The sequence below is a fragment of the Lepidothrix coronata genome, unplaced genomic scaffold (assembly GCF_001604755.1).
Source record: "Lepidothrix coronata isolate B3197 unplaced genomic scaffold, Lepidothrix_coronata-1.0 Scaffold150, whole genome shotgun sequence".
Classification (NCBI taxonomy): Eukaryota; Metazoa; Chordata; class Aves; order Passeriformes; family Pipridae; genus Lepidothrix; species Lepidothrix coronata.
Genome location: NW_016690330.1, coordinates 981,910 through 1,002,920, shown reverse-complemented (window position 1 = coordinate 1,002,920; position 21,011 = coordinate 981,910). Strand labels below are relative to the sequence as shown.

General features: G+C 35.1%; 1 protein-coding gene and 1 long non-coding RNA gene across 8 annotated transcripts in view; one reads left to right on the top strand and one right to left on the bottom strand.

The window, feature by feature from the left end:
- DACH1 (dachshund family transcription factor 1) overlaps positions 1-21,011 on the bottom strand; it is a 357,269-nt gene that overhangs the window by 70,285 nt on the left and 265,973 nt on the right. The window lies entirely within an intron of this gene.
- On the top strand, positions 2,621-7,500 carry LOC108504043. The gene is made up of 3 exons (XR_001876977.1): positions 2,621-2,694; positions 5,117-5,158; positions 7,463-7,500. It is a non-coding gene; the product is annotated as an uncharacterized LOC108504043 (long non-coding RNA).

The following is a 21,011-nucleotide window of genomic DNA, read 5'->3' as shown; positions in this document are numbered from 1 at the left end:
AAGACAGTGAGCACTCCACAGAAGCTAACCCCTCCATCTCCTGGTGTTAATCAGAGCAAGACCCTCTCACTGAGTGGTTTCCATAGACTGAGAAGGAGCTTTTGCTTCCTGCAGAACAGGCAACACTGCCAGCACCCACACACAGATCCAAGACCGAGGCGTATGAAACAGTGTCTGCTACTTTCTCAGAAATGACACTCACCATGTCTCATGTCACCTAGCCTGGCTCCATTCTGCAAATTACTCTTCCCACTGCAACTTTTCTATAGACAGAACAAACCAGAAGCTCTTGCCCCAGCATCCTGCTCTGTAGGAGAAAGAGATCAAAATTTGGCAATAATTTAATTTTTTTTTAGGGCTGCTAATGTGTAAAAGGTAGGGAGATGGCTACTAGTGGAGACTGCCTCCACCTCTGTGGCATGCAGACAGCAGATTGTATGTTTAAGATCACAGGTTATCCTTCATGTAGGAAGAGCAGGGGATGCTTGTCACATTCACACCTCCAGAAAGGGCAACATTTCTCCATTTAGAAACAACATGGTGCTGTCGTTTTATAATTAAGGTTGTTGTTTTTATTATTATTTCATTTGATGAGACTGAGTACTGAAAGTATTCTGAGAATAAAAAAAAAAAATAAAAATTCTGTTTACCTGTCAGCAGATGGTTGGAAATTTACCATACACAAGGTTAGAAAATGATTTGTTACTAATATGCCTGTCAAGGGCAACGTCTGAAGTTTGGTTTTATATTTATGTTTGTAAGAAAATTACAATATAAATATAAATGAGTTGCATCAGGTATTTAAACTAGACTGGACAGGGCACTAGAAAATATATGTCGGGAACATTTCCCGCACCAGCAGAAAGATGAACTAGGTGACCTAGCATGTCTTTTCCACCAAAGACTTCTACCACTTCTGTATTAACTGAGGATGATTGATACCAAATATCCCTTTATGCTACTACCCCTTTTCACTTTGCTGCATATTTGTATGCTTTCTGCGGGAGCTGATATCTTAGGAGAACAGCTATGGGGAAGTATTAAAGGGGATTCTTCATCCCAATGGCTGAGAACTGAAGAAGGTCAAACAATAGCTTGTGTAGCCATAGCAGCTTTGTTGTCATGGCATGAGAATCCTTCACCAGTTCTTCTGCTTTTACAAAGGAGCAGTCATCTAACATTGTGAGGTGTCTGATGTAAAGCCTGCTTTTTTGACATGGTTATCACAAGCTATTTTCTGTCCAGACATTTACACAGACCTTGTGTTATCCATGATTTATCCTCAATCCGTGTTCCTCAATTGTGCTTAAACATGGTTATAGTTGTAGTAAATCACATGTTGAAACATGCAACTAGAAGGAACCATACAGTTATCACTAGCACTGGAACATTAAACAATAATACTCCACTGAGCACCAGCATCATCAGCAAGTTTCTATCAGCCTGATCCTGCAGCCCTAGGACAGGTATTTCCCCTTTCTCCTCATCTCCCTCTTCCATTTGGAACTCTTTCAACAGTCACTTAAGGACCACATTATAGGGTCCCTGTGGTCTGAGAATTATAACCAGCTCAAATTTTTTAAAAAAGCCCAAACCAACCAACCATACAAAAAGCCCCCAAGCCTCAACATTCACTTCAGAAGAATACACTGAATTTTGCCAGGAAATTGTACAGTTTGTCTTTCAAACTGAGAAAACATAGTGACAAAGTCTATATGAACATTATATTAAAAACTAAGAATAATCCAGAAACAGGTGGAAGGCATTTCAGGAAACAAGAACTGTTTGCTGAAAGAAAACACAGACTAATCAGGAGAAAACTGAGAAATTTCAGAGATTCCTAGGTATGCTCTAATCACGTGTGACTTAAATTTTGCTAAATGTACTCTGTGTACATAAAACATCTCTTGAATGACAGAAAAGCAGAAGAAATAAAGTGATTGAAGTTTTCTGGTTTCCTTTTTTTTTGGTGATGAGCCAGTTTGAGAGCTTACTGTGAGCATATGGAGATAGCATATTTGCAAGTCCATCTCTGGAGGATTGCAAAAGGCCCTTAGCTTGTGAAAAACAGCAATGTTATTTTTTTTAACGTTCCCTATATTTAGAGATTAAATCGCTCACTGCACAAACCCATTTGGAACAGGCGAGAAGGTGAAAAGGATAATCAGTACAGTCACTGGTCCGTGTTTCCTAAACGCTTTTGAAAACATTACTGTGCGCAGGCATAAAATTAGCGGCAGGACCTTAAAAAGGCTGGCATTTAGCATGACTTTTTGGAAAGTGACACCCTCATTTTTTTCTTGTAGGATATCATTAAATTTCAATCGCCCTATGGCAGTGCCTTTCCATTAATAACCAATTCACTGTGTCACTTTGGCTCTCCTTTGAAATAATGAGCCTTTGCTTCGCTTTAATAAATTTAAACATATTCTCAAGGCCAGGGAAGATAGGAAACCGCAGATGGGCTGAGAAAAACACGATTCATAAATCCTTAACTGCCTGAGATCGTTGAGAGCAAAACAAAGTAACACTCGTAAAATATTAAACAATCCCAGCTGTATGAGTGAAGCTTCATTAACAAAAATGGACTATTTACTGCCTTCAACAGAGCCTGTGGGTGGAAAGATTCAGAGAAATCTCCTTTAGAAAAACACTGTCATCCTCATTTTGATTCTTTAACCAACTGATGGCATGGTAGGTACTTATTTTGCATGGCCATATGCAGAAACATTTTAGCAGAAAATTAACGATACTCCGATTACATTAAATACCACAGATCATGCTTCATCACAGAAGCAGGAGCAAAAGAAAACAGAGAAATTTAGCAGATATGTTATCAGTGAAGCATTTGGATGCCAACAGAAGTAAAACATGACAAACTTTATTTAAATCATAAGGGACTTTTCTAGTATTCTAAAGTAAACAGTGCAATATGAATAATGACAGAGAAATCAAGCAATGTCATTGCTTCTGCTAGGAAGGTTTGGCAATTTATTCTACAGTGTTAAACTTCTTCTTGCTTTAACCTTTATGAACATGCAGCTAATTTTGTTTATATACCTATTTGGTACATAAAGGAGCAAATCCTTTTTTTCGGGCTTTCATGTCGAACATTTATTTAAATTCCACCAGAGTTTTGCTCAGGTAAGAAAGGCAGGCTTTGACACATACTTTAGTGTTAAGCACACAAAGCTGGACCCTCAGATTCACGAAGCTGATTTTGTGCTGACCAGGTAACATACACAAACTCTCACTGGATTAACAAAAGCAGCTGTGAAGACAGATCTTGCCTCCCAGGTATGCCTCTAACTCCACCAGCTCTTTGCTCTACCTCCACATAGGTTCTGCCACTTCCCCTTCCTCACTGGGTCTGAGGCTCCAAGGAGCTTCTTTACAGTAGCACAAGCTAAAACTTCTGTATGTACCCCCAGGAACAGCAGTCCATAATATTCCCAAATCCCTTTTCAAGCTTTGTTGAAATTTAAATTAAAACTAATAAGGTTTATATATTAATACAAATTTGGAAGACCAGAAAAACAGCCATAAGGATAGCACAGAATTTTTGAAGTGTCTACAGCAAGAGTAACCTTTCGTGGTATCATGGAGGTGTTTTTTTTTTTTTTAAGACAGGAATTGCATACAAGTTTAAAGAAGAGTAGAGATCAGTGTCAGTTTACTAAATGCTAAGAACCTCGAAGCTCTATCTCTAAAGACAGGCTGACAATTGAGTGGACAGAATGTCAATACTTCTAAACATTTCAAGGGTAAAAATATTGCTTTTTACAATCTCTGTCATATTTAAAGCAAGAAAAGAATTTGGATTTTTTTTTCTTTTGTTGGCTGTCAGCTTTTTTTTCCTTTTATCACAGTGAAGAGCATAATTAGAGTATTTAACGCAAATACATGGTGCATTTTTTTCCCTAAGGAACAATAGTTTCAGCCTAAATGCAAATATGAGCATAATAATTTTTATATTTTAGTTAATAAACATTTAAAAAACCCCAAACCTCCAACATTCAGTTTATTTATTTCAAGATGTTTCTCTTGTCTGTGAGAATCATTATGTACTTTTGAAAAAGTGAAAATCCTTTCTTAACACTCAAGGGGGCATTTTTATCCCTGCAGAGGCATTTCTCTTTCCTGTTTGAAAGGCTAGGAATGCACTTAGCCCTCATAGCTTCCACTACCTTCAGTGAAAACCCTGAATGCTGCTCAGGAGTTATCACCTTATAATCATTAGAGCAGTCATTTCTGTGCTTAGTAGACCTTCACCGTGGCTGATTTGTATAATCAGGGTTAATCTATTCTGATTGCAAACATCCATACCATAAAGTTTGAATGAATTCACGCTGATGCTCACTCAGCTCAGGATGCCCTCAAGACTTCCATGGAAATATCCTGTAAGATTTTTGTCTGGTTTTGGAGGTGATTTCATCCAGCATTAGTAAAGACGCTTTACCCTCCCTTCCTCTGAATTTTGGAAGAACTTACTTGTTCTATCAGGTATAAGAAGAAATAGGTTACAAAAAACAGTAGTGAAGCATTAGCAGCAGTGGTAAACCAGCAGCTCTAATACTGAGTTTACCTGTGTGCATGAAAGCAGCAATTAGGCTTTTGACAATAACAACCTCAGACAGACTTGGAAAGCAAAGTTACATTTGCTCCAAAGATTTTAAAGGTAGGAGAGGGGCTATAGGTGTCATGTTATTTAATCCAGTCCAGCAGAGAAAGTATTCATTCATTTCTCTGCACACCAGGATTTTCCAGTGATAATTTTTGGCGTCTGCTCTCAGAAAAAAAAAATAAATCTAATCCTATTAGAACCTTTAGGAATACTGTAAGACCCTCAAATTTCACAATCACTTACAAATTAAAAATTAAATGTAAAGCCATGAGGAATTAATTTTTTAAATAATGAAGCAGGTAAAAGTTTCATTTAACATATATGAAAAAAACTAAATTTATGAACATCACTTGTGGTCCATTCCCTCTACTGTTTTTCTTTGCTGTTATTTTAGAATTATAACAGATTGAATGCTTCGCAATTTACAGTCTTGCAAACTAATGTCAGGGAATGCTTTCACAGATTTTTCCTATTGATGTGCTATTCAAACAGGTGCCTTCTCCCAGAGAACAGTTCAGTGTCTGCCTTATCTGGGTAAGATTCCCCTATCAAGAATGTCTATCAGAATAAGTTACTGTGCTATTCATGATGTAGATACCCGTCTACACATTACTAAACTGAGCTCACTAACTTAATTTCTCAAAAACAACCAAGGGCCAAAGGTTAAAGACTTTTGGCAACTATCAGTTTGCAGTAGGTTTGGACTGGCCACCTAGAAGTTAAAAAAAAAAAAAGTCCTCTATGCTCCATTACCAGTGCTTTGAACCATCCAGTCACATGGATTTTGATGTTTTGCGAGGGTGAAAAGAATGCAGATTGGCATGAGAATACCACATTAATTCAGCAGTTAAATGGTTCTTTGAGAAGATTCATTGACAGAAAAAAGCATAGCTGTCTTTCCAGGTCCTCATCCTCTTTGGGCCTATACACATTTTCTGTGAAAAGTTGATTCTTTTCCTTCCTCCCCCTTTTTTCTTTTTTTTCAAACAGCCTTTTATCATCTAACATGTGAAACAATTGTAATGTGAGGCATGTGAGCAGAGAGCCTTTGCCACTGGGCCCTCATAAATCTTGCCAGTTCCCAGTGAACAACACCAAATATTTGCAGCTGAGGAACATTTGGTCTGGCTTAAATTAACATATCTCAGCAGTCAGAAGTCATTAAGCTTTGCCAGTGATTTGAAACCATTTTTCCATTTCAAAAGCGACACTGGCTGTTACTTATTTTTCTGGATGAAGAAGGTGGTAAGGAACAAAAGTAATGAAATGAAAATGGGAGATACTAATGAAAAAAAATTGATAAAAGGGCTTTGAACTGTCTTTGGTAAATTTGTTATTAAGACTCTTTTTAAATAGCAAAGCACTTATGTATAAGATCAAATAATAATTCAAGATGATACACATTAATTTCAGTGGTAAATTATGTGATTTAAAGGCTGTGAAAATGTATACTTATTTTCTTTCTTAATCCCTTGTGAATATAGGTACTATCAATTTTAAAAGCTGATGAAAGCTTTAAATTAAAAGCAATAATCCAACCTTTTTCAATTAAAAGCTGGAAGTGGATTACATACTGGAGTAAAGAAATGCTGCTGTTGTGCTTTTCAAAGATCATTTCTGATATGGTCTGTTCAGATGCTGAGGGCTGGAAAAACACCTCAAGTCTGAAAATACCACAGTAAAAAAAAAATTACAAGCAAACAAAAGAAAAAAATAGTTTTAATGTAACTAAAATAGGAGTTCATATTTTCCAAACCTGTTATTTCTGTATTATTTACATGGCATATAACTCCTCTGTTCATTTGGTAAATAAGTCATCATAAGAAAGATGATCCATGAGAGTCACCCAAGGCCTGAGTTGTCAGAAAAAAAACACTTCCCCACATCTGCAGCTATGCTTAGTGGTCCACAATTACATAACTGTCAAAAATTGTGTAAAAAATGTTTCATTACAAACTCTGAAATGTTTGTCAATTTATAAGAAGATAAACATTGCAAGAGATTTTGATATTTATATTGATTGCAATGCAGTTACGATTTCTGACTTACATGTGCATAGCTAAACTGAATACACTTATTCAAATTAACAGTAATTATAATATTTCAGCCTCCAATTAGTTTTGATAAAGTTTTAATAGACCTGAATGTTTAAGACCCACGTTACTTTAGGAAGAGATTGACTTACACTTAAAAACATTCAAGTTTATGAGGCACTACTAAAGACAATCCTTCCATTTGAGATCTTTCTGAGATTTCCAAACTTTTTAAAGTCTCTGCAGTTTGAGTAAAATCAGTTCTGTGAAAAAAATAGATATTCTATTATTCAAACTTAAAAGACAAAGAAATAAAACATTTACTGCCAACTAGGGTATGCAAAGTTACCAGGACAGCTATATAATCAATTAATTTTCTAGGTGGGGTTTTCTTTCAGGGGGTTTTATTATAAAAATAATAAATAATAATTATAATAGTAATAAAAAAGTCTTCTACAGAAGACATTTGAGAATACAAGTGGTCTACATTATCAGTGCAATGCAAAATGAATTCCATGATTCCTATACTTGACCAGAGAGCAAACCATGGCACATGGGGCCCCAAATATGAGAAACATGGACAGAGCGTTTGGGAATATGAAAATATTAGATTAAATGTGCTTTGTATTCACAGATAAATGGTTGTGTTTTTCTTCTCTTACAAGAACATGACAAGCAACACAACAAAAATGAAGCAAGCATCTCATTTATTCACTGCTTCTCTTAAGGTCATGTTACAGTTGAAAAACAGCAGAAAAAATCTTTGTCGTGTTTTCTTTCATAACATTTCCTTACTGATTGACAGGATCACAGGGCAGCTGAGGTTGGAAGAAACCTCTGAAGACCACCTAGCCCAGCCCAGCCCAACTGAAGACTGTGTCCAGTTAGGTTTAGAATAGCTTGGAGAGTCTCCGCTGCCTCTCTTCACCACTCTCATAGTAAAAAAAGTATTTTCCTATGTTCCACTGTAACTTCCTGTATTTCAATTTCTGTCCACAAACTCCTGTCCTTTCACTATTCTGTGTCACCAGCCATTCCACTGTTCTCTGTCTATGGTCTAATCCATTTGACAATAAACCATGTTATCCTTCACTGAAGAAAAAGAACAGGCCTGTGAAGTTCCTTCACATTACACAAAGTTACCCTGTGTGCAGAGGTCTATTTTTGTGATCACAACAGAATGATGGAAGCACACAGCAGGCCTAGAAATCAATTAATCGCATGCATAGATATTTTGCCAAAAATATGGCTCCTTTCCAAGATCTGTTTTTCCAAGATCTCCAAACTTGTCATCATGACTGGTGATGCAGAGCTGTTATGTGGGAGGACCCAATAAGGTACTGAGCATCTTCCTCTAAATTTAATCCTAGTTCTCAGTATCTATTTACTTCAGAGTTCTTTCCTTTTTATCTCTTTTCCCTAGCACAAAACCCCAAAATAAAACAAAACCAAAAACCAACACCCAGGAGGAAATTGGATAGAAATGAAAGAAAACCCAGGGCTACTCTGGCTTTCTGCTCCTCTGTTCTGCATTAAGGGAATCAATGAGAACAGAATCAGTCCCACTATTCACTAGAGAATTTTTCTCCAGCAACATAGCCCACCATCTGGTTAGGTATGGGCTACAAACTGGCTGTAGTAGTCAGGGGTGGTCCTTCAAAGTGCTCTTTAATTGCATAAGAAGATGAGTATTTTTTCCTCTCCCATGTCATATGGTGAGCTCAGACTTTCAGGATGTTCACCTCCCTTTCACAGCTTACTGAGCAACATATTCTGGATGCTGCATTTCATATAAAACCTATGCATGTTTTGAGACAATGCATATAGTATGATTAGATTTGTGTCATATAATTACATTTCTAAACTCTAAACATGCCTAAACACTGTTGTATTAGTGTACCACACAGATCCTCATTCAGCAAGATTCAGATATATTTTTGGAGTGCAAATAAATATCAAGCACAGAAGATACTCCTTGAGCCCTGTAGCTGCAAAAAGTATTTCATGTGATTTATTATAGTATAAGAATATATGTAATGATGAAAATAAGCTGAGAAGTAGAGGATATGACTTTCTTTATCCCTTTTGGAGACATTATAGCTCTAACTTATGGGAAGACCAGTCTGGAGTGAATTGTATGACTGTTATCAGCTGTGGGGTAAATAAAATAATATGCTATTGAATAGACCTGACAACAACTATTTAATTTACATCGTGAGATAACGGCTACTTCTTTTAAAATGCATCCACAAAAGCTGAAGTTGGGATTAGTTAATAATTAAAATGTTATTAAGAGTTGGAAATGATAAAGTTTGAAATAATGTTTGAAAGGGTATATATGGAATTCATACAATTTTTAGCTTTCATTTTAGATTTTGTGTAGAGGGTTTTTATCTACTTTTTCAGGGACTTAAACAATATTGTTAGGTGAGTGGATTTTTTTCCACTCTCTTTCCTAAAAAGAAAATGAGAAGGGAGAGGGAGAAGCTGAATTACAGCAATGGTTAAGTTCAGACCTTACAAAATTGGTGCTAGCTAAACAATGGACAAAATCACCAACTGAACTTTAACTTTTGTAGTATCTTTGGAATCAAGCCATTTTAGACAGATGTTCATGTTATCTATGTAAGCATAGATAATGCTTACAGACTTTTAAAATGCACTAAAATTAATGTTATTTTTAAAGGAATTAAAGCATTGCACAACAGTAATTAAATTCAAGTAAAGATTACAGTTTAAAAATTCCTAATGGAAGTACATGAGCAAACTTAACTCACTTAAACAGTCCCCTTCGTTTCCTTGGATGTCAGCTATTTGTAACAGTTACTTTGCCACTCAAACAGTTTTGTGTCAACAGGAAATGAGTTAGAGAATCTTTAATAAACACATAAAGAACTGCTCTACAGATAGTTGTTTAATTATGAAAAGCAACTCATTGAAGCATAAAAAGAAAATGCTACATTGTAGGTTCAGGGAGAAAGGGCTTGGAAATCAGGTATGAATGCATTTATTTTCATCTGTCCTGGCAATGTAGTAGCTACCTATATTTTTCTAACTACCGTTTAATGTCTGTAATCATTATTATATTTTTAGATCCTTATTTATATTATTAAATGAGTTTAGTATTAACAGTCATCAAGGTTTCATTTTGCTCTGCTAAGAAGGGAATATAGATTTAGAGAAAAATTTTAAGAAGTGCAGAGAAAACCATCCACAAAATTATTTTTGCACTTGTGTTTGCTTCAACTGCAGCTGAAATTACAGAATGTATCTGATGTGCAGGAGAGAATATACCTGCTCTTCCATGATACACTATTGTGAACAGAAAAGTACAAAATGAAAGTAGATGTTATTAAATAGATCTGTAATTTTAATTTGAAATTCTGTTTTCATAATTCTGCGTTCAGAGAAACAATGCTGGGATCAAACCTAGCACTTCCATTCTATAGTTCCATTAATCGTTCTCCTCCATTTCTAACAACTTCATTATGGTGGCTGCATTTCTTTCAAAACTATGAGCTATAATCAAAGTGAAAAATAATTAAAAAAATATACCCAAATAAAGACAACTAAGAAACTGTTCATGTGTTATGTAAAAAACAGGTACAGAAAGAGTTCTTAAAATAACTGTGACTTCAGATTTTTCTCTCAGATAGACTAAACATGGCTTTTAACCACTCATTCATTGTACCTCACTAAGATTATATCAAAATATGTTATTTTTTACTATTCATTACTTTTTGTATTTTAGTATTTTTGAGATTAAGAAAAAAATTTACTATAAGGTCCTTTAGCTGAAAATAGAAGTATTATTTTAATGTATCAGAGAAGTCATCTATGGAAAGATAGTAGACAAACCTCTATTCTATTGCACATTTTCTACTACAGAATTCTGTATTAAAAGGGTTAACATATCCATTTTCCCTTCATTTTTTTTCAGAACAATTCTAATTTAGATATGGAAATTTTTAAAACTTAAATCAACAGCTGAAGAACTTGATTGAGCATGTATAGAATTGTGCCCAATGTTAAGTCAGGTAGTCCCCACATCTCGTATTTCTAATTAAATTTTTATGTAGCTCTTAAAAATACTGTAATATAATATTAACAGTTAATTTAATAATTAAAATCTTATTTTTTCAAAGTGACTTCATGGCTGATGTTTACATTATTTCTGTATCTGTATACTGCAAGTGGAAAAGCTGTATAGGGTATTTTTTTTTAATCTTATATATTTTAATGGGCCCACACACACATATACACACTCTTACACACACATACACACACACGCACATACAAAAAGGTTGGCCAGGAAATTAGACATCTTATCTATGAGCTTGCTAAATAAGGACCAATAACCTAGGTCTGCAGTACTCTGTGTGATAACTGCTTTTACAAAATGAAATTTTGACTTTTTCACAGCTAAGCTACAAGTAGACACTATCAGTAAAGCTGCATTTCTGTGCAATATGATGGGAAGTAAAAGATTTCAACATCTGACAGGAGAAAATGAACAACTGATAAACAATCTTTGAAATGTTCTCTCACTGCAAGGCATGCTTTTGATGATGATTTACATTTTTATTATTGTTGACTTTCAGGATGGGGCTGATGGTTGGCTAAACATACACTAACTGAAAGAACAAACGGCATAAAATGCAAACCAAATCAAAAGAAAAACATGACTGGCATCATCTGCTTTAAAAGCTTTTGTTCATTTTTCTCCTTCATTTAAGTACTCAGTAAATGTAACTGGAATTCAGTTCACTGGGAAAAGCAGAGAACAAACAAAAAAAAATCATAACTTTCTGATTCCAAGATGGTAAATACTTCTTCCACTTTTCTCCTCCCACTCAAGAATTAAATTCTAATTCTCAGTTCAATGCATAATGAAGGAACTAGTGCTAACACTTAACGCTCCTGCAGAGTCAACATTTGATGCTACAAACTAATCTGGGATTGTAGCTGTGGGGAAAAACAGCGTATAACTTATGAAAGATAATCATGCTGAAATGTCAATGAATAAAAAAACTGCTATTGAAAAAGTATGCAACTTTGAACTCATGAAAATTTTTTTGCTTCTGCACTGAGGGATAATGCAAGAAACAGAGGCTATTTTTTTTTAATTCAGTTGTGTTTAGCTGAGTAAATAAATTGGAGAAAACAAAAGCATAAGCAGTGATTTGATTTTGTTTTGCTGTTTTGAAGATAGCTCTTGAAAAGTTTGGGGGTTTTTTGTACAATCAATTTTCATTTAAATTAATTATGATAGTTACCACTTTTAAAGCAGTAACATAACTGAAAAATGCAAGCTTTTAAGATTAAAAAATAATCAAAATAATTTTAGGTTAACCCAATGTTAATTTGACTAAATTCTCATTCCCTCTGTAAATTCTAATTAAAATTTTACGTGATTGTTTCCTACTTGTTACTATTTAGTGCACAAATTAAACTGAAAATTTCATTAGCCACCCAGCTTTACCTTTTAAATTGAATCAAGTAAATTAAATAAAATTGGTTATAAATGAACACACTCTCATCTTCATTTGTTAAGATTTTAATTATAAAAACTTAATGTTAAATAATGCAAAACAGAAAAGAGGAACAAAAGACCCAAAACACCCAAAAAGTTGTAGTAGAATTCTGTGATGTCATTATCACTCTGGAAATACATGGGACAAAACCAAAAAGTGCTTTTCTTTCTGTAGGTATCTGCAATTAAATACTGTTCATCGTAGTTTTGTGTTTCATCCATGAATTTCATTCTTAATCATACCTATTTGTAAACATTAAATACATGGGATCAAGTTGTATCTACTTATTTCCTGTGCTACATCATTTTAATGAGTGCTCAGAAGCACGGACACATAGCTCCTAGAAGCAAGGACAGTGCTACTAGAGTTTATCATACAAACTCTTGGAATGATGGTCTAATATAGACTTGAACCAATTCCCGTTTGGATTGTTTATGTAGATTCATGGATGGCTGTTGGAAACTGATGAAGAAAGGGAAAAATGGAATAGTAGTGAAAGCGGAAAAAACAACCACCTCAGTCTTGGTTATTCAACTATAACTTACGGTAGATTATACTTTTCCAATAGTGTTAAGATGTACAGATTTTGTCAGTTAGAAAATATTTCTTTTATTTTTATGTCCATTAAAGTAGAACATAATTTATTAATCTTTGCAAGAAAGTCCAAACCCAATTATTGCTCAAAACTAATACTGACTTAAAACAAAAGAATTATCTCCACTGTTTTTTTAAAGTAAGTAATTATTATGTTAATTTGAGTCTTTCACCTCAAAAGTTACAACAGTAAAACAGTGTGTCTCAAGGAACAACAGGAAAGGTTTCTGTGCCACATTTCTGATGAAAAGATCAGAACTTAAGTTCAGAATCGATTTCTGTTTAGAAATAGGCAACAAAGGAACTGAATTACTCTGTTTCTCTGCAAATCTTCCTTTACATTTCATACTACCCCTCCCAGACGATAGATGACACTGAAATTCTGACTGACATTTTGCACAAATGCATCAAGTGCAACCTGGGGATAACAACAGGCTAAGGACTTACCAAAGATAAAGCGTAAAAACACAAATTCCACTTTTTAACTTGAAGGCCAGGCCAGACAGGGCAGAGTAACCTGGTCTAATGGAAGGTGTCCCTGACCACGGCAGAGGGGTTGGATCTAGACAATCTTTAAGGTCTCTTCCAACTCAAGCCATTCTGTGATTCTATTATTCTATTATTAGCATAAGTTTGGGTAGCAAAGCTATTGACTGGCTTCAGCAACTGTTTTCTAATGAGTAACAACTGGCTAGTAGTGCTAACATTCAAGTATAATGAGGCAGGACTCTTATGTGGAAATGAACGGACAAACCTCAATCAAACATTTTGCAAGAAATCCCAACCACGTTTTGCAAGAAATCCACTGAAAGGCTGGTAAATGTACAACAGTACATGGCTGGAAAACTTCAATTTGAAATAAATCAAATTACTTGAAATTGTAAGTTGTATAAAGAAAAGCAGTCTGCAGATTTGCAATGTGGGTCTTAAACATTTTCGATATTAAATAAGAGCAAGAAAAGTCAGGACTGCAACCTAAAGGTGACAGGATCATAGATACTATTTTGCTGTAAATAAAATCTCCTGTTAATAAAGTCATGGCTCAATATCCTTTCCTGAAACAAATATTATTCCCTTGTGTTTGGATGTCATAGTGCTGAATAAAGTGGCTGTGATTTGATATCTGACCATTTAGCGAAGTAAGATTTTCTTGTGTCCACATTATTTAGTGCTAGTACTTTCTAGAGCAGATGTGTTGTGGAGGGAGCTAATTGCAGCAGTCAAAACACAGCCAGGCTAAAAGCTAACAATTAAGCAGTCTGGACAATCAAGGATTCAGTGCTTAGGCTCACTCCCTAGATCTCTTTTATTTTGCAGAATTTATGGCCTGTTACATTGAGGCTTTGCTATGTAACAAAAGTGAAACGTGCCTTGAAAATGCAGCTAAAAAGTCATTGAAGTTGTATTTTTATGAGTTCATAAAATGGAAAATGGACACGCTTTCACTCTCCCACAAATCAGACTGCTGAAAACTGAACATATGTAGCTATTTTGTTTGAACTGCAAAAATTGCATGCAGATGAAAACATAATTTTTCACTCAGAAAAGTCTGTATTTGAGTAGATCTTTGTTGAACAAAGTTTTAAATCCCTTTTTTCCCTAACCACAGATAAAAAGGTGCCAGATGCAGATCCTCATGTCAGGAAAACCAGAAGGCAGACACTCCGGACACAGGGGAGAAAACTGCACAATATTCAGTATTTGGATAGGGTAGGCTAAACTTACAGTTTAGAACTAATTATTTTCCTAAAAATTCTTTGGCTAGAAGAGATATGTGGGAGGCTGGCTTTACCCAGAACTATAATCTAAGATAAACCTCTTTAAACAAGCCTTTGCTATACCAGTTTTTTGTGGTTTTTTTTTAAATTTCTCCATTTGAACAGCAACTAAATCTTAGCTCTTGATTTAAATCATTGGTTGCAGGAATTCTGACTCCTGTTTTAGAGAAAAAAAAAGCAAAACTACATTGGCCAGCTGAATTTCTAAATTCATATATATGTTCTCAACCTGACCCAAGATGTGATTATTTAGAATTCATATGTGCTGATTTCCATAGGTATCTCCTACTAAGACGATCAATAATATATACTCTTCTATCATAAGACACATACTGCAAGCTCCTGCAGTGCACTCAGATCTTTTCTGTGCTCAGAGATGTCTGACAGGTACTCATTTCCTGAGTGTTGAACTAGTTAGAAATATGCTCCATAGAAAAAAATATGGGAAAAGAATTGTCTCATAATTTTTGCAAAATGACTTTAAATAAATAATTCCTGTTCTTTAAAAAGAAAAAAAAAAGGTGGGGCAGAAAAAATAAAAAGGGAGGGAAAAAGGAAAGAAGTTAAAATATATGCATATAATGCATATAATGTAGTTAAAGTATAATGCATCTTTGGGAAAGTAAGTATCAACTTGTCCTACGTTACCAGGTGCTGAAATGTCACTACTACTAGTGATAACTTTAACAACTGTTTAAGGCAGTTTAGCTCTATCTGCAGGGCTCCAGTGGTGAGTCTTTTCTCCTGTATACAACAAATACATTATATTGCCAATCTCCTTTTGTCTCACTGCCAAGGTCATGGTCAAGAAACAGACTGAGTTTTTCCACTTTGTTAATCTAGGGTGTCTGGAGTTTTTTAGGAAATGCAGGAAATTCTGGGTGCCTATTAAAAAGCAAGTCATTTGTATAACAGTGGGCAACAGTATCAAGTGTTCTGCACCTGTTTTACACTCCAGGACTGTAATTTCTGCAAAGTAAACAGTAGATCTGAGGGTCAGATTACAAATTCTAGTAGGCTGTTTGCTAGATTGCTGCTTTGTTTAACCTTTACACTTTCATTTCGAAAGGAGAAAGTATCATTGTCACACCAAGAGGGCAGTTAAAGAGTTTTAATTAACTGTGGAGGTAATTAGACCTCCCAGTTTAACAATTATCAGACAATTCTTTTCTCCTGTAAGTCCTTTAAAGTCGTGCAGTTCTTTATGAGGAATGAAATCCATTTCATAAATACTTTTCTTAAAAAAAATGGATAAACGACTGCATAGAAAGAAAAGCTGATTCCACTATGAAATTATCTATTTCCTTTTTCTGATTTAATAACAAGTCAAAAGCTATCAGCTTCTCATCCACCATTCCCTGCCAAAGTCCAATTCTAATCCAATCGCTCCTTTTATTAACCCCCCTCCCTTCAGTCTCCCGCCCCTCTGCTCTGTTTGGCCCATTGTTTTATTCACACATACGACAAAGGTGAAAGAAAAACCTCCCTCTCCTTCTTTCCAATAAAGTTTTCCGTTTACGACTGTTGTTTAAACAATTATTTGAAATCTCTGATCCAGCTCTCCCTGTCCCCCTGCAAAAGACAAGATCTCTCGTCATGAGGGACATGGCTTATCAGTTCTGATTTTCAACTTAATTTTTCAATATCTAGATATACTTCAAAAAGCAAGAAACAGTGATCTTATCCCCAAAGTCAAGGAAGGAATTCACATTAACTCTCCTGAACACAAAACATAACTATAAATGTAGATACATTAATATATATATATGTAGGTCCTTCAAAGCAATAAAAAGGAAAGTAATACAGAACAGTGTTCAATGGATCTTCTTAAGGAAAAAAAAAAAAGAGGTGGTTTTCTTTTGCTGACAAAAATCATTACATCTTCACTTGAGTTAAATGCACAACTGGTGTGGGCTCTGGGCATAACTCTTATATGGTCCTTATAGGTGTATAGTTCCTATACACCTATTTTCCAATACACAGCTTCTGCTGAACATGATGCCTGTTATACTAACTGTTCATATAAAACTATGGTTTACTCACAAATTTTCAGAAAATTATTAAGGAAATTTCTCACTAGTACAGAATTGGATGCTACAGATGTGAGTTGAACAGGTCGCAAAAACACTGACAGAGGACTGACAGACTGGAGAGCTGAACCTCAGGTCTGTACATATAATATGGGTTTCTTTCCTCAATAAATTTTTTGTAACATTGAATTATTACAAAATTACAGATTTTTAAATAATATGAACCTATGCTGATTTTACTTCTACTCACTCAGGAAAAGACAAAAATTCAGTTTCTTGCTGACAAACAAATTATCATGTTTTAAATTTTAATTGGAAGTTGATAAGATAAACAAAGAAGGACAAAATTTAAAGAAAAGCAGGAGGAAGCCAGAAAACATACAGAGCTGAAAGGGCTGAAATGATGACAGGATACAGCCAAGAACATCATTTGGCCAGCAGGAATATTTTCTTTTTTGGCTGAATTACTGTGTGAAATAAAAATGAAAGCACAAGACCAACATCCAACATGAGCTCAGGAGTCTGAGGTGCTATCATAAACCTCTTGAGAATTTTTCCCCTTATTTTAACCCCCCCAAACCATAGCACAGTTATAAGCCTTGTGAATTCTCAGTTGCTTATCATTTGTTCTACACATAATAAATCCTTATTTGTAATATGCATCATATAATGGAGTAGTAAATATTTCCAATTAGCTTTAGTGTCATAGTCCTCAAAAACTGATGCATTTATGTTAATATAAAAGCATACATGGAACATTTTATCATGCATTAGAGATTTTAATCAGGTAATCTGCACGGCATCTGGAAACCTAAGCAGAGGCAAAGTCTGCTATAACAAAGGCACTGTAACAGTTCACCTTCAGTGAAGAACAATAATGCATTATTAAATTCACTTTCCTGCTCAGTGGTTACACTTAGCTGACCACAGCAAATTTGCTCTCTGCCTGGTCTTCACAAGTTGGCAGAAAAATAGATTCTGTCACATTTAACGGGTTCTGAAAATGACAGGATGCCTCTCTTGGTTTAACTATAAACCATAATCTTTCAGAAGTAAATATAATTACAAATGCCTTTTGTCACGTAGTTCTTAGGAAGGATATTATATGTGGATTATTAGAGTAGTAGATCTCACTATGTACTTGAATATCATTAAAAGCCAGAATTGATATTGTACAACAGCAACTTCAAAAAAGAATCAGATTTCTATTTTTCTTTGATCCTAAATGACATCATAATTCTTAGGAAACAAAGATACAGACATCAAATTCCTTGAGTATGGTCAAACTGTTATCAAGAGATATTATTTCTTAAATGAACATCAAAGAAAAACCTATATTCTTCTTTGTTTTAATATATTCTACATCTACTAGAAATTTGCTTAGTTTTACATAAATTTGACTGAAGGAAGCTTTAAGAAAACTGCCTTAGACTCAGGATTCAGTGATGAAGAATTATTGATTAGGAATTTAATTAGCAAAAGTCAACATACTTATATATGACCGAACCCAGTCCCTTCGGGTTTCCAAGGAGTTTTATGAAGCTGCAAAAACGATAACAATCTGCTCCATATGATGATATTAACTTTCAGGTGGAGGTCTTCAACCAGCACTGTAGCCCACTTAAGTCCCAGTGAAGTGCAATTTAGGTCCAAGTTAAGATCTGTTCAAGATTTTTAATTAGGTTTGTATAGGTAACTAGTTTAGCAATTAAAAGACATTTTTTTCCTCCTGTAAGTCCTTTAATTCAGCTAGTTTATTTAGAAATAACTCTAAAGTGGGAAGTTTGAAGATTCACTGAAAGACAGGCTTCAGTTCTGGAACCTCTTTGTGGCTTTTTATTACTTACTTAGATACAAAATATAAGTTTAAGTAAGTCCTCAGAAGTTACTTGGGTTTTACAATGACACTGTTCTCAAAACTCATATGGAACTTACCACAGTCACTTTTCACCTAAGTGGAATTATCACCTTATTCTAGGTAAACTGTACATAACATTAGGTACCTAGAGTGAAAACTCTGTAAATTGTGACGAGATCTAAAATGGCATGAAAGGTTTGTAGCTTAACTCCACCCTTTCTGAGAATAGCAGAATAAATACCTCTGGGAGTCCTGATCACTCTCTAGCAGAGATGCACTTATGTTCTTTTAAATGAATAAACAAATTTCACAGAATCATAGAATGGTTTGGGTTGGAAAGGACTCTTAAAGAGTAAGTAGTTCAATCCCTTGTTAAGTGCACGGCAACTTCCACTAGACCAGGTTGCTCAAAGCCCCATCCAAGCTGGTCTTGAACACTTCCAGGGATGGGTCATCCACAACTTCTCATCCACAACCTTTTCCAGTGTCTCACCATCCTCATAATAAAAAATTTCTTCCGTTTTCCTCACAGACTGACAGTGGTCACAGTGATGAAATTTCCATTTATCTACAAAACTACCCTGAGATGTAGTAGAAGTTTCTTCTCTTTCTGCTATCTAAGGAAATTTGGTCACAACTAGGTAATTCAGGAATGTATTTTAGTAATTTCCTCTTCAACCATGAAGAAAATCCAGGTTAAACCTAGATTTAACTTTTTGATAAATCTCATTCCCCTGATTGGTTTTTCTGCCAAGAACAAAGCAACGTAAAAATGAAAATGACCCTACTGCTTCCTTACCTGGACACTGACCAAAGCATGCGGAGTCCTAAGTTCAAACCACTGTCCATTACAATATTCACAATACAAATTGTGAATATTGTAATATTCACAATATTACAGTACACCAAAATATTCAGTACACCAGGGACTGGACTTCAATCCTTCCAAAACGATATACTAACCATCATATTACACTTGCAGCCACGCTCATGGCCCCTTCGGCCATTTACACAGCCATACAAAGGTATTAAGGTTGACCACACTACTTTCTTCTTAAACTCAGTATTTGCCTTTACTTTGAATTACTCTAACACTCTCCAAGACAGACATGCCCATGCGCCTGCCCAAAGTAATATGGATATAAGTATATCCATACCTCTTGGATCTTGGAATGAGACTAGTTTCTGTACTATTGTGTGTGGCAGGATCCTACAGTATCTCTTTTATGGGATCCAGTGAATTATGCCACATGAACTGGAAACATATAACTGGGAGACTGTAATGACACGGCATTCAGAGCCTCCTTTTAGGACATGTAAAGTTTGCACTAGCACAACCTAATGAATTTAAATATAAAAATTACACCCCTTCTCCAAACACAAATAAATTCGGAAAAAAATCCCCAACCTCCTAACATTGTATTTAACTTATAACTATGGTCTTTGCTTGACACACCATTCTAAACGACTAGAGGTTTATGTCAGAATCTCTAAATATTATTGCCAGAGTTCAAATGCTAAATTCAGTTACTATGTAATTTTTTGTTGTAAAAAAGCAAAGCAATATCCAGCTCTTACTTTTATTCTTTAAAAAAAGCAATCATTTCACAACTTTAATAATACCAATAATAATAATTTTACAGGATATAGTGGATAAAAAACATTAAGTCACACAAACTAGCTTTTCTTCTTCTGACCCCTCCAACTGTTTTCAAACATTGCAATTTGCACACTCTGGAGTAAAACATCCTGCTGGTTTCAATAGAAGAGCGGTTGGGCAATCTGTCCAATGACTGCAAATCTTTGCAGGATTAAAAACTATGCCTACTTTGGGGGAAAAAAATCTTGCCTAGATCTTGGAAATCCTCCAAAAATCAGAGGAAAATCATTATAGGGACTCTAGCATTCATCTACTGTTTAGGATGTCTAGCTTCCACAACAACATCTAGATAATCTTGGATTTTAGCTGCTCATCCTTCTACACTGGTAAAAGTGTCATAATAGTTTGAATTTTTGTTGGCAAATCTACTTTACGTTGTTCTCCTCACAGCTCTTGGAAAAACATTAGGAATGCTAATATCATGCCCTAGCACATCTAATTTCTAAAAAGTAAGGATTCCTAAGTCCCTAAGTCTTGCCTACACAACTAGTGACCCATTAATTTTTTTTCATTGTAAACATGTGCAGGACCCTACAAAGGAAAATTGCTAATGAAGGAAGATTTTCCAGAGCAGTAAGATCTGCAAAACTTTCACACTTTCTTGAAATTGCTATATTTTGATTTGCAAGAAGTAACCAAGTACCAGCAAGTAGTGGTCAGCAAATACATTTTAAAATAGGAGAGCAGTAGCTGACACCACCTAAGGGAAAGTGAGTGGTAGCAACTTATTAAACATAGCTAACTTAATTGCAGGTGATCATTTGACCATGTCCCAGTTTTAATTATATTAACTTTATTATCTGGTTTTGAATTATATTGATCACAGATGGAATATAGTTTCAGAGATAGGTGCTGTCTCATCAAACTGTAGTCTCTTCTTGCCTTAAAGAATCAGTCCCA